The following is a 13,626-nucleotide window of genomic DNA, read 5'->3' on the forward strand; positions in this document are numbered from 1 at the left end:
GCTTTTCCCTTTACACTATTTCTAGTTTTCCAAAAAATTTTCAAATAACTTCATCAATTTCTAGTGCTCTGTGTTTGTTTCTTTTATATAAAAGTTTAAATGGTAAGAGTTCAAGATCCTTCAGAATATCGATTTATGGGTACCATTCTTTGTCCTACATTCACACTTTGCATAAGAAAATTCTGCCATGCTTGAAACCTTCATTATGTTTACTCTTTGATAATCCATCTCTTCTAAAGAGGGAGATGTTTATGCAGTGCTTGATACTGATAGATTTCCTTAGTGTGCGGCCATTTGTTTCAGTATGTCATGAAGGAGGAGGTTATGTCATCACAAAAAAACAAAACAAAAAAAAAGCCCTGGCACAAAGTGCCTAAGTTTGAATTGTTTTCTTGACAGAACTCGCTACTCCTTAAGAAAATGAAGCCTCTCTGAAACTTTGGGTACCAAGATGGCAGAAGTTGATGCTGTGTGTTACTTTTTTTTTTTTTCCAAGTCAGGAAACAAGGAATTGGCTTTGTGTCTCCCTTGTGCATGGATCTGAGCAATTAGGCTGCTCTTCTAATGATATGCTTTCAAAAGTGTTCATTAAGAAGCAGCGGGATGCTGATTTTACTCTGCTTTCCTGTGTTACCAGGCTTTTCAGTTCAGCAATACAGAGTCATGCCAAAGCAGCTGTTGAGTCAGGCCAACATATCAGTGCAGCAATTGTCTTCTGCCCTCCCTCTGATGAGAAAGTTGAACAAAGGAATTCGCAAAATTAAACTGCATTGCAGGGTGCTGCTTAACACTGAATCTTAAACCCATTTAGAAAAGCTGCTGCAGAGCACAGTAGCTCATTTATAAGCAATTTAGGAGGACTAACTATAAGAATCAGATAGTGTAATCCTCTGCAAATTGAACTGTCTGTACTGAATGATCTTCAATTGTTTCTGCAGGAAAATAGTTTGACTATAACCTAGTTCAAGAAGGTTTGCTGGCTCAGAAGCGTGGCTGATAAGGTTTGACCAGGTATCAGCTTTTTGTTGTGAGATTTCACTGAATGGACTCCAGTTTGCAAACCATTCCTAGCTCTCTGTGGAATATTCAGGCCTGGATGGCTGTTGCATGTACTAACATGACAGTTTGGTGTGATCTAGAGCTTGACCTGAAATTAATGCATATTAATTAAAAATCTGCTAAACTGAAACAGTTGTACTTAGTAAATAGATAGACTTAATGGATAATGGAGTTCTCAGTTCATCTAAATGATACTGAATAATTATCTAATTCTACTGTTCTTTTGGAACGCTTTTTCATCACATCAGCTTTATGAAGCAGCTTTGTACTTACGTACTTTAATGTACAGTCACCATGTACTGCATGAAATTATATCTCAATGTTAATCTCCAGATATTGAGAACATAGATTAAAAAGTTCTTCATTACTTTATTGGTGTTTAAAATGAAGATAGGAGATATTTGACAAAAAGGATGGGGTTTTTTGTTTGCGTTTGCATATCTCATTACAGTTTCTGAACTCAGTGAACTCGCAGGAAGTTTCAGCTCAGATCCAGAGTAAGGAAAATAGCTTACCTGTTATATTGAGCAAAATAGTCGCAGCTGACCTTGTACAGATACTCAGAGTAGCTAGCAAGTTAATCAGAGCCTTTGCTGGAAAATCAAGTGAAGGAGTTTAAATTAGTTCTGAAGTTCTAGTAGGGTGTTATCAGAGTTGAATAAAGGTTTTAATTTAGCAAAATCCTGCCAAATCTTGGTGCTGTTGCTTTTCAAGTGTGAAACAGATATCTGTAGGCAGTATATAAGGCTTCCCATGCCATAGCAGGTTTTTTGCCACATACGTAATGCTGTGCATATGCATGATGAATTGAATATGTCCAGGTCTCTGTCTGGTCCATAGGTCATTATTGTTTTGTTTGTTCCTATCCCTCTGGAATTACTCATTGATGAGTATAAGGATGATCTTAGACAGAAAATCAGATTCAGATTGTTTAAGCCAAACTACAAGAATAGTTTTCTGTAACATATGCACAAAATCCTGAGATAAGAACTGTTCGTGTCTTTCTGTGCTAGAGCCAGGGGTCTTTTTTGTGCAACCCAGTCATCTTGCTGTACATATCACACTAAAGTCATAAAGAGATGCACATTTGGGACTCTATAATAAATACACTAGACGCGGTACATAGTATTTGCAGTTGTGGCGATGAAATGAGGCCATTGCTTTTATAAATCTCACTATTCAGGAGTACATATGAATAATTCAGTCAGGAGCCTGAGATTTTCGTTCATTGCCACCTGCTCATTATTCAGAATTCTTGTTACAGACTGTTGCCCCAGCAACGTTCTGAAAATTAGTATTGCATCTATGAAAAAGATTTTGTTTATCTAGCAAAGCCACTATCCAATCTGTAATATTATAGGATGCTTCTCAAGTGGATACTAGGCTCAGCCCTGGTTGTTTAAAAACTAATCATCTCCTCTTATGTGGCATTAATTGAAGATTGTTTGAGGGTTTTTTTAACCATAGATATTAAATGTGGTGATTTAACTTAGTCTCCTTAGTGTCTGATAACGCCGTGGCACGATTCATTTGTCTAGAGATGCAATCCCATGTTGACTGTTGGTGTTCTTCTCAGGGTCCTTCTCTCCTGCTCTTCTTTCCCTCCATTCTCTCTGAATGTTGACTTCTCACATGGAAGTCAGAGCTTGTTTAACCTTGAGTGTTCTACAATGTAAAAAGATATATTTGTGCTCATGAACTTAACGTTAGCTTAATCTGGAGTGTGGAGGAAGAGGTGGTGGTGTTTATAATGAAGTCCATGAATCTGCCATTGTTGTGACCACTGGAATTTATCTCAACTTACTCTCGCTCTTACCAGTTAAGTATACTTGTTTCTCTTACAAGATATACTCATGGCATCTCCTTCTGGAGCAAACCAAGGAGCAGAGCTGAGATGTTGGATGGTTTTGTTTTTCTTGAAGGGAACAAATAAATTGAAAAACAATATTAAAAACAGCCATGTTTGAAAATCCCTCTCCCAAAGCAAATGAAAGCTGTCATCTTAACCCTTTTTTCCTTTTAATTGTGGTTCAGCTCTCTTGTATGTTGTATTGAACTGGTTTGGTTCAACCCCTCAGTAGCTCTTTGAGTTCTGAATCTGTGGAAAGGAACGTGTACCTTCTCTGAGAGGAGTTTTCACTCTTGGTTTATCTGACCTGTTGATTTGCAGATCGTAAGTCCTCTTTACTGTAATGAACTTGTACTTAATTAGCTCTTCAGAAAAATACTGATGTGTAAAGGTCTCAGTTCCATAGTGTTTTCCCTCTGGAGCACTTGAAGTGGAAACTGAAGAGAAATAAGCTGCTCTTCCTGATCTGAGCTGAACATTGTCAGCATTAGGCATCTGCACTGAATCCCTGTTACTGAGTTGGTGGTTGTTTAGAATTCTTTGGGACGATAACACAACAATTTAACCTAAGCTTCCTAAACATTTTTTTTTATTTATTTATTTGCAAATTAGCAGGCTTTACGTTTGGGTTTTTGATGTTTGGAGATAGATGCTGTTATTTGGGAACCTCTGTTTCAGCTATCTTTTTGCAGAAAACAGCACTGGTTTAGAATTAGCAGCTTCTCATGAGTCTTTAGTTTTACTTCTTTGGTCTTCACAAAACTGCTGCTGGTCATTATATCTTTTCACTGGGAAAGGCAAAAGCTCGATCTTAGGGGCTTGTAAATGGGTTTACAAAAAAATGTCTATCTTCCTCCTTGTGCTCACTCCCCTCATCAGTATTTCCCCCACACACACCATCAGCAATGCAATATGTTAGGCAGACAGTTTGTACAGCAAATGTGAAGGTAGTGAAGGGGTTACATCCCTTTTTTTAGAGGTAACACAGTGAATGTCCAGTAATGGGAAAGGCTGGGGGCAAAATGACAGATTAGTAATACACGGCAGCTGTGTACCCCACACTGCATCTACAAAGACCTCATTTTCCTCTTCATTTGTTCCTCCTGCTCAAAGCACACATCTAGTTAAAGCCCTGCAGTCTGTTAGCCATGTGCCTCTTCCTCCAGGATTTACTTCTCTCCTTTTCTGTCCTGAATATGTAGAGGCCTAGAGATCTTACTGTGAGTGATTTGGGGGAACGTAGAGGTAGATTCTTTCTGCATTATGTGCAGAATTGAATCATTTAATTTTTTTGTGAGTTTGCAAATAAAAACCAGAAATAATAATTTCCCCTGACAACTGTACAGCTATCCTAGAGTATTTTTTTTGACAGGAAAATGATTTTGAAGTGGCTGTCTGTGTGGTGTTATCTTTTGCTCTTGAGCAAGCCTAGAGACTCATTCCTTCTTTAGCAAGTATTTGATTGCTTTCTAGTCAGTCTTTCATTTCTCTCTCAAACATCTTCTGCACATTTGATATGTGGTATTGTCTTGAAATTTAAATTGGATTGGAACTTTGTATTTGCGTATCTCTTTCTGTGCTTATTCTGTTAGTAGTTTTCTGCAAATGTAATTATGTATGCTTGATAACAGATATAATTTCATGAGTTGAAGATCAGCTAAGTTAAGGTTCTGACACTCCTGTAAACTAGCCCTGAGTGTTCCAGTGTCTCTTTCCTGGATGTAAGTTGTCACTTAGGCTAAGCATATCGCCTCAGTGTCTTCTCACTTCACATTTTTGAGTTATTTCTGTGTTCTTTTACATGCAGTTGCATTTGGTGTAATCTCTCTAAGAGACATCTGTAGAGCAGTAGATGCATGCAACATCAAATGAACATCTATACAGTACATTTCTTAGGCAGAACTATTTTTAGGTAGCTATTGTTCCTTCTCTAACTCCACTTTTTTAATGTGAAGCAGAGATGCCCTGAATACTATTTCAATACCAAGCTAAAAATTATTTCTCATCTTTTAAGGACAACTTACATTATTGTAGGCATTACTGGTTTTCTTATGCTTTCAATGTAGTGTTTGTAAGAAAATCTCTTGGAAGGGATTAAAAATGTTGTCCATTGGCAGTTATCATAACTAACGCCTGTGTTTTGGCATCTTCCACCATAGACTGCCTCTCTTTTTATTTTTATTTTTCTATTTTTCCTCCTTTCCCTCAGTTCAACAGCTTTATCCAATCTCCCCCTTCTATGAAATGGAAAGCTAAAGCTACACCATCCTGCACCAGTCTGTATGGAACAGCAACTGAAAGGGAGAGTGCAACTGAAGGGAAGCTGAATTGATGGTACAGGCTTCAGTAGAAGGGATTCAAATCCACTCTTCTGCAACAGTGGGTTGAAAAGATCCTAAATATTAAGCTGATGTTTTGCACCTACTTAAAGTAGATGTTTCTGCTTCTTCCACCCGTGTTGAAGTTTAAAGGAAGATGTATTCTTTTAATCACCATTCTTCTTAGCTTGTTTTCATGACCACATGCAAAAGAGACACCTTTTAGTAGGTTGCACCCAGTGGAAACTCACTATGAACAGTTTTGTGGAATACTATACTAATCATCAATTTGTACTGATGCGTTCGTATGTCTTTAAGTTTTCATTTTTGTTCAAATGTATGTGGCTTTAAAGATGGACAGCTTTGTTACACTTCTTCCTAGTATATTTTTTTTTAATTAATGATATGTCCTGCTTCTGTGTTCTTATTCAAAAGCGCTTCCAATGATGATGATAGTAGTTAATAGGCTTAAGCAGTTGGCCATGAGTGCACATAACAAACCTTTCTGAGTTGGTTGTTCGGCTGTTTTTAAGAATCTGTTTCTAATTATCAGTTATCAGCAATTTATATAGCCCTATTAGAGAAATGGAAGCTGTTAACATGAAGGATATTTCATAGTGCTGGTTTGCAAGTCATAAGAGGAGCCTATAATGCTAATGTGCATGAGATAGAACATTCTACTTTTCCAGTTTTTATTTCACTCGTCTCTGTTTTCCTATCAGATACACAACCATATACATCTGATGATGATAGTAGTTAACAGATTTAAACAGTTTGCACAGTTCTCCTCTTTTCTCCAATTGGTACTGCTCTACTTCTTGTTCAGTGCTGGCAGCAGTTTCTTCCTTATTATACTGATAAAAAACAAACCTAACTTCTAGACCTGGCTGTTCGTGGTTGACTGCTGGGCTGCATGGTGTGAGCCCTGTTGTCATTGGCTGCCAGAAGGAATAGAGACTGAATGCAGAGGTAGCAGAAGAGAAGGAAAAAAAGGAAGATTTAGATGTGTCACAGGTAGCAGCAGTCTCAGCACCAAAAGATCTCATGTCTTATTTTTCTTCCTTCCTTGTGTTCTGATAGTGGCCATGCATTTATCCATCAAACATCGTTGACATTCATGCTGCCAGTTGAAAAGCTGCATTTATCTGCTGGCATTGTGAACTAACTTGCTGTTTTTTTCTGCTGCTGTATTCACAACATCATATGAAGAAATAAAACTTCTTACAATGAAATTAACACCTTTACAATAGAGATGGTTTTAACTACTTTTTTTCTCAAATACTAGAGTTTTCCTTAAAGTTGAATAAATTTGATTTGATACGTTTTCTGAAGCTTCCAAGGATATAATTGAGTTCTGTATTAAAGTAGTTGCTGCTGTGTTCAGTTTGGATGCGTGTTTTCCAAATGAAATGGTTTTATCTTTCAAGAAAGCTGCTGTTTGAAGGCTGTCCCTTGAAAACAGCAATGCTTTGTTTTGTTTACTTGAAATACCGTCATCAAAATATTATTGAAAAGTATCAATCCTAATGTTTTGAAGTTGATAGTATGTGTTAAAACAGGAGAGAGCAATGTGCTGGGGTTTGTTTTAAACAGGACATGGCTTGAAGCTGGTGTGGGCTGTGGGTGCAGAGCTGTGTACACATCTGCAGCAGAGCTCCCAGTTACATGAAGAACCAGGAGATGACTTTTGCTGCCAGTTAGATCTCTTTGAGCCACGTAAGCTAAGCCAGTGAAATCTGTCAGCATAGTTGTATCTATAGAGCTTTTGCTGGTACAGCAGCGTCATGTGAGAAGGGCATTCATTTGTCCTCGCAGCCCAACAGAACTGTGTTAGCAAAATTAAAGGCAACTTAGTTGCATTTCATAAGCATTTCTAGTAGCTTTTTCCTCTTGAGACAAGCCTGCACTTAAGCTGGAGGGTTAGTCGTTCAGTGCTTGTTATCTGCCAGCCTACTGCTTTCCTGTTTCTGAAGTGTGTGGTTTTTGAAAGGTTAATTCTATCATGTTCAGGCTAAAATGGCTTTTGTCTGCCACTCTGAGCTGCCCTGTGCAGATGCTTGTCTGTGAGACAATGATAGCAGAAATTGGGCTAACGGGCTCGAGGGCTGTTTTAAAAGTGTTTCTTTTCCTCTGTCTCCCTCTTCAGCTGAAAAAGAAAGGTGGGAGCAGAACAGTTCCTGATGTTGCTACAAATTTAACTAAATGATTGAACTACTTTAATAATATTGCGCCAATGGGAGCGTTCTGTAACATGGCTATTTCCATCTGACGTAGATGGATCAAAGCTAGAATCTTATTTTTGTGAGGAACCCTAAACAGAGGGATCAAACTTCTTTCGGGCAGTGTGCTAGTATCCATCTCCTTTCTTTTCCAAAAATGATTTTGATGGTTAGAATTGCTTCTATTAAAAATGTATGTTTTGCAACAACCAAAACCACCTAAAACTGCTGGGTTTAGGAGCTGCCTGGGAGCACCTCAGAGAAACCTCTTTATTGCCTTTTCTCACTGTCAGCCAAGTGTTGCTTGGTATTACTCAGAATAATTCTTAAATGAAAAAGTCAGAGTGCAGCCCGTGAAGGTCTGTGTGAACTTAGGCACCACACTGAGGAGCTATGTTAAGATGTGAACATATTCTCTTCTTCCACTTTTGCTTTTTAACCTCCAGTAGAGGTTAACTTTGAAGAGACAGTAACTCCATCTCATTCTTTTATATTCCCATCTATTGTCTCACTGCTTTTTGAGAATCTAATTAGTAAATAGCTTACTTCTTATTTGATTCAATTAGCATCTTCTAATGGTAATGCAGTAAATAGCATTCAGATGTTAACTGATTTATGTATAATTTAAAAAAAAAACACTGCAGACAGTAGCACTGGGAAAAGCTGTTGTCTTTCATTTAACTGTATTAAGATCAGTGAAGCATGGATTCATTATACAGCATTTTTTAGTACATAGATATAAAATCCGAAATTTTTTTATTTACTCATTCTTTAAAAAAAAAAAGAATGAAGCAGTGCTGTGCTCATCAGTCAGTCTTCCACTTCAGCTGTGGGGGGAGCTGCTCCATGTGTGTTATGGTGCATTTGTAAGTCGTAAGAGAAGCAGAAAAGGTAGTCTGGAAAAAAGGAAGTGCTGAGGAGAACTTCTTGCCCTCTACTGATCTCTGAAAGGAGTTTGTGGTGATGGTGTGAGGGTGTCACCCTCTTCTCCCTCTAATAAAATGTAGCAAAATCAAACCAACAGCAAAAATATATTGTTAATACCATGTAGCAAATAATGGACTTGCTGCATGTCTCCATGCCTGAACGTTTGCTATTACTTTTTCCCAGTTGTTTGGTGTTGTACCTCACCTGTCTTTCTTAGGATTGCTAGTGCTAGGATAGTCAGACAGCTCAATTCCTGACCATTCCTGCCTCAGATTTTAATACATTTTTTTCTACTGTTTTTTCTCCATACTGTTTTACGTAAACTTGAGTCTGGTTTCAGAAAGAGTACAGATGGGTCACTGAGTTCCAGCATTTTCTATCTGATAATACAGTTAAAGCAACTTCTGACTCCTGAAGAGAAATACACCTCTGTATAAAACTATAGCAACTGTTGGACACTGAGACAAGGTCAACAACCACACACTATTTGGAGATTTCTGAATCATTTGCAGCAATCCTAAGTGGGGAATTTAGCTCTGACTGCAGTTTTGGCTGTCAGATATGGGGATAAGCTACTTAATAGGAACGAGATAGGTATTATACACAGCAACAGAGACTCTCTAGACCTGTGGAAATAGCCAATGAGCAGAAACTTATATAAGAAATCTTCATTTTCCCATTCTACTTGTAGTGTATCTGCTTTGTGTGTTGAATGTAGATTTCAGCCCCCCACACTTGTAATCCAAATCCTACATCATTTGATGAATAGCATTTATTTTGTCAGCTGTTCTGTTGTTCTTGTTGATTTTTGATGTTTGTTTTTTTTTTTTTCTTCACCACCACGGTATCAATAATTGCTTCAACAAAGAATGGAAAATCACCTTTTCATCTTCTTTTCAAAAGAATCGATTTCTTCCATCATGGGCAGAGCAAAGCTTCCTATCTTTATCTTCATTGCTTAATGAGGAGGAGGTAGGAGTCTTGATGCCTATTACAGAAATTGGATTAAGTTGAGTAGATCCTGTTCCCAGAAATATCCTCGCTCATTACAAGTCAATTTAGCACTTTGCAAATTATGGTTTCCAAGTCAGAAACTGAAAAAAAGATGCAGTGGTTTTATATGTGTCATGATTCTGTCACAAAACTCAGTGGCTTTGCTTGATGACTTCTTCTGATGCCTTTTTTTAATCACTTGCACTTTGGATTGCATAAAAGAAAGCAGTAGAAGCAGAGCATTGATGGGTTTTTTACTTTTTCTGACTGAAAGGTGTATGCCTTCCTAGCACAAGGCTCCTGTCTCACACCTTACAATAGCAATCTTCCCTCTGAAAAGGGGTGTGTTCAGAGCAATTGTCTAGACAAGGTGGTTACTGCTTTTCAGTTGGAGAAATGAAAGAATTCAGGGTGATTGGTGGTATAGTGTTATCTATATGATGAAGGGGAAGAGTGTGTTTCAAGTTACATACTGTCTAGACTGTTGAGAAGCATGCCCGTGGTCTGTCCGCAGCACATAAAAATGCTTAAGTCTGTTTAATCCAATCTATGTAATAATAGAAACTAGAATTGAATGATCTCAGCTATGAATTTGTCTCAACTAGAAGGAACTTCAGGGGTGGGATGCTGTCCAAGTACGGGTAACTCCCAGTTGTGGCTCAGAAATCACAAGGTTGTATTGTGAATGTCAGTGAATCTCTGCTGCTTTGCTTGTTTTTTTTTTTCTTTTTTTTTTTTTTTTTTTGTTTTGTCTGTTGGGTTTTATTTTTATTATTTTTTATTTTAACAAAAATTAGGTAAGCCAAGCTTCTATTATGCATCTGTTGCTGTTAATCTGAAGCAAAGGCTAAATTGGCAGGCTTTAAATCTATTTGCAGTTGAGAAATCTGTTCATAGCAATTGATAAGATTGTTTGCAGTTAGAAAATAAGGACTTTTTTTGTACTAATCTCCTGGATTGCCATAAGCAAGCACAGATATTGGCAGTATGAATTGCACGGAGGTGACTGCTGCTAATCCTTTTTGGTGTATGTGCTAAAAGTGAATGGGGGGGAAAGAAAGAAGAACTTTGAAAATGTATGGTGTGATTACTGTCACTGCATCTGTGACCTGGATAGGGTGTAGAAGGTAAACTAATTTTAATTTCTGGGGTAATATGTGCAGCAGTACATAATCTTTTTTCTCCAGCCTGTAATCTTTTACAGTAATTTTTCTAAAAGCAATTTAAATACCTTCAGTTAAACTGAAAAGCATCTGTATCCAAACTGTAAATGTTGAAGGTTTGTGTGAGCATCTTCCTAAGTCTGAAATCACCATCTGGATTGTCTGGAAAAACAAACTCGGCAAGCAAACAGCACGGCTTATCCCTCCCTGCCTTTCTGTCGTTTATTTCCACTTTGTTCTTTCATCTCTAATCCTTTCCCCTCCATTAATGATTTGGTAAATCGGGATGTTTTTAAAACGTGGCCAGGCCTTTTGATTTTCCACACTTCATTAAGTTGAGACATCTGTACTAACTTGTATTTATCAAACTGTTTCTTGACATCTGGAGCTGATGTGTGGCTGGGGACCGTGGCGGCCGTGGCCTTGCTGCTCCTCACTGCTGCTGTGCCAGTGGTCATGCTGAGGCAGGAGTGCAGCACTGCTCTCGGGTATGTGAGGAAGGAGTGAGCGATGGATTTAAGAACCATCCCAGATAAATAAATGGCAGGTGCTGATCAAATGATCGCTTAAAATCTTTCCTCCCCAGATCTCTTCTGCACAGTGGTGTCCCTTGGCTATTCTCGGGGTGGTGAAGAGGGCAGGAATACCGTATTTGTTCATTTTCTGCTTTGTCTTCCCAAGTGTTGCCTTGAGCTGTTTTTGCAGTTACTGTTTTCCCGCATACGATTGTAGTATCCTATTATATATAAAGCAGTTTGTTTACAAGCTGGTGAGACTTACTGTTGTGAGTTGTGAAGTATTTGCTTTCTTTTGTTTTGCTGTAAATCCTACTTCCCAGCTTCAGTTCTGTTGGTAGTTGGAACAGGGATATGGCTTTTTCTCTCCTAAGGCAGGGTTAGTTCTGTATTTAGCCAGCTTCTGTTAGGTGAATTTATATGAAACTATTTGCAAAATGGTGATATTGACAAAGCAGCAAAAGTGCTGACAGGCTGAGCACTGCCACGTGACCACAGAAGTTTGCTATTAATGGCATTTTAGCAATCTCATAGTGACAACACTTTTCAGATCCCTTTCAGCTGAGATGCAGCTTGTGGGAGGCATTTAAGATCTTTCAGGAGATGTCTTTTGGCCCCTTATTTCTGCAAGCAGTGCAGCTCGTTGTTGAAAGGGAGTGGTTTAGTGCAGATTCTTTACTTGCATTGATTAAAATTCTTTGTAACCACAGAAGAAATGGCTCATTTGTTTCTCATTTCACTTTAAACGTTTGGATGTTTTTCACTTGTTGGTTTGTTTTCCTGAAATTGTTCTAATTATCTTGTTACTCACATGGAAATTAAGCAGTTCAACTGGGGTAACAGAAGGTATTCTTGGTGTTCATTATCGTTTTTACTGTTTTTATAATAACCCCCAGAACAGTTGTGAGAAATGTGTTTGGGGAACACAGTGCAGAGATCCTCGTAAGCTTTATTTCAGCACGTCATTGTCATGGAGTTGAGCTGCAGTTCTTTGCTTTGCTTTGGGGTATTTCTACTACATCTACGGGTTAAGTTTTGTTTGGTATTTGATGTCTGTTGTTGCCTACCCCTTCAAACACTCATCCTTGTGGGTGGTGGTATTATTTATTTCTCAGGAAAGCAGATCTGGAAAGAAGGAAGATGGAACATGATCTGTTTTCTAGAAATTTGTAAATTCCATTCAAGGGCATTTACTGGAGTTGAATAAAGTAAAAATATATTCTGTAATTCCAGTTGCCTTAAATACAGATCACATATTGTGCTTGTAGATTGTTACTACAACAAATAGGGACTTGTTTATACTTAGAGGGTTTTCTGTGAGTTTTCACGGCCTGTTATTCCTCCACACCTGCTGGACTTCTTATTAACTGTATTTTTCAGACTTTGGGAAAATACCTGCTTGTTTATAGAAAGATTTTGACTGGGATGCCAACAAAATACTTATTATGACTACTTGTTTGCTCTGTAATACTGAAATGTATTTGGAAGTCTGATGAAAACTGTTATTGCTGCTGCTAGCTGAGCAAGCAGAATGAATACATATGAGGAATGGAGACTGACTACTTTTTTTTTCTTTAAATGGCTATTTGAGTGCTTGGATCAATTACACCCTTCTCTACCCCCAAATAAAGCTATCACGTATTTCAGTTGTCAATGTTTGAAATTTATTTCTTCGTTTGTTTAGGCATTTGAAAGGGATGTTCTTGCTGATCCGAGACAACATCGTTCTGTCCAGGACTTTACACTGGGGATAAGGACATGGGACTCCTCCTGCCAGATTCCAGATGGTTCATTACAACTGACATCTTCGTTGACAACTGTGAAAAGGAACTTTGGATTATTTTATTTTATTTTTGTGGGAGACCACAATCCCCAAACTGTAGGATACATCAGGTAATAAATTGAGTACTTACTGAGAGTTTTCTGTACATTATTTGATTAAACTATTTTCTTATTGAAGGCTTGAAGTGTGTAGAATGCACTCTTTGTTTCATTAAAACCAAGAATATTCCATTTCTTTGTCTTACACTCCAACTGAGTAAAGAAATAAATTCTATTTCATATTTCTTAGGGAAAAATGGAGTGATTCCATTATTTGCTTTAATCATTAGAGTTCTTTTTATAAACTTATAATAATAGTTACAGTTGCAGAAAATTATCTAGTTATTAATAGCAATTGCCAAAGCTGTTTCTGTCTGTCTTTGCTTCTGAGAGAAGAGAGGTTTATTTAATATCAAGGCAAGTTTCACTGTGTTGAGTGTGTAAGAGAATTCCTGCATTCAGAACCTGTCCCATTGCTACTGGCAACCAGGAAGCTGAAAAGTTCTAATGAAACTTGTGTGTGCTTGCACGCTTGGTTCATTGTAATTTGTCCACTTACTCTAAACTCTGTGTAATTCTTTCTTCCTTTCAAATGAGTACATCTTTCCTTGTTTTTGTTGGAACCTAACTTGATTTGGAGCATTGGGATGTTTAGGAACTTGTTTTTAAAATACAGAAAGGAAACTCTGTAAGAGGCATCCAGCATTGTAATGCTTGGTTCTCTCATGTAGAAAGTGTGCCATTATGTGCTTCTGATAGAAA

The 13,626-nt window shown here is 37.9% G+C and overlaps 1 protein-coding gene across 1 annotated transcript in view; it reads left to right on the forward strand.

Moving 5' to 3' along the window:
* Positions 1-12,847: 12,847 nt before the first annotated feature.
* The window catches only part of R3HDM1 (R3H domain containing 1), a 40,343-nt gene continuing 39,564 nt past the window's right edge, over positions 12,848-13,626 (forward strand). Inside the window, exon 1 of the mRNA XM_065750327.1 lies at positions 12,848-12,936. The gene's annotated coding sequence lies outside the window, so the exon portion shown is untranslated. The remainder of the gene's footprint in view (positions 12,937-13,626) is intronic.

The sequence above is a fragment of the Cyrtonyx montezumae genome, unplaced genomic scaffold (assembly GCF_038088225.1).
Source record: "Cyrtonyx montezumae isolate F1298 unplaced genomic scaffold, pur_monq_1.0 scaffold_7, whole genome shotgun sequence".
Lineage (NCBI taxonomy): Eukaryota > Metazoa > Chordata > Aves > Galliformes > Odontophoridae > Cyrtonyx > Cyrtonyx montezumae.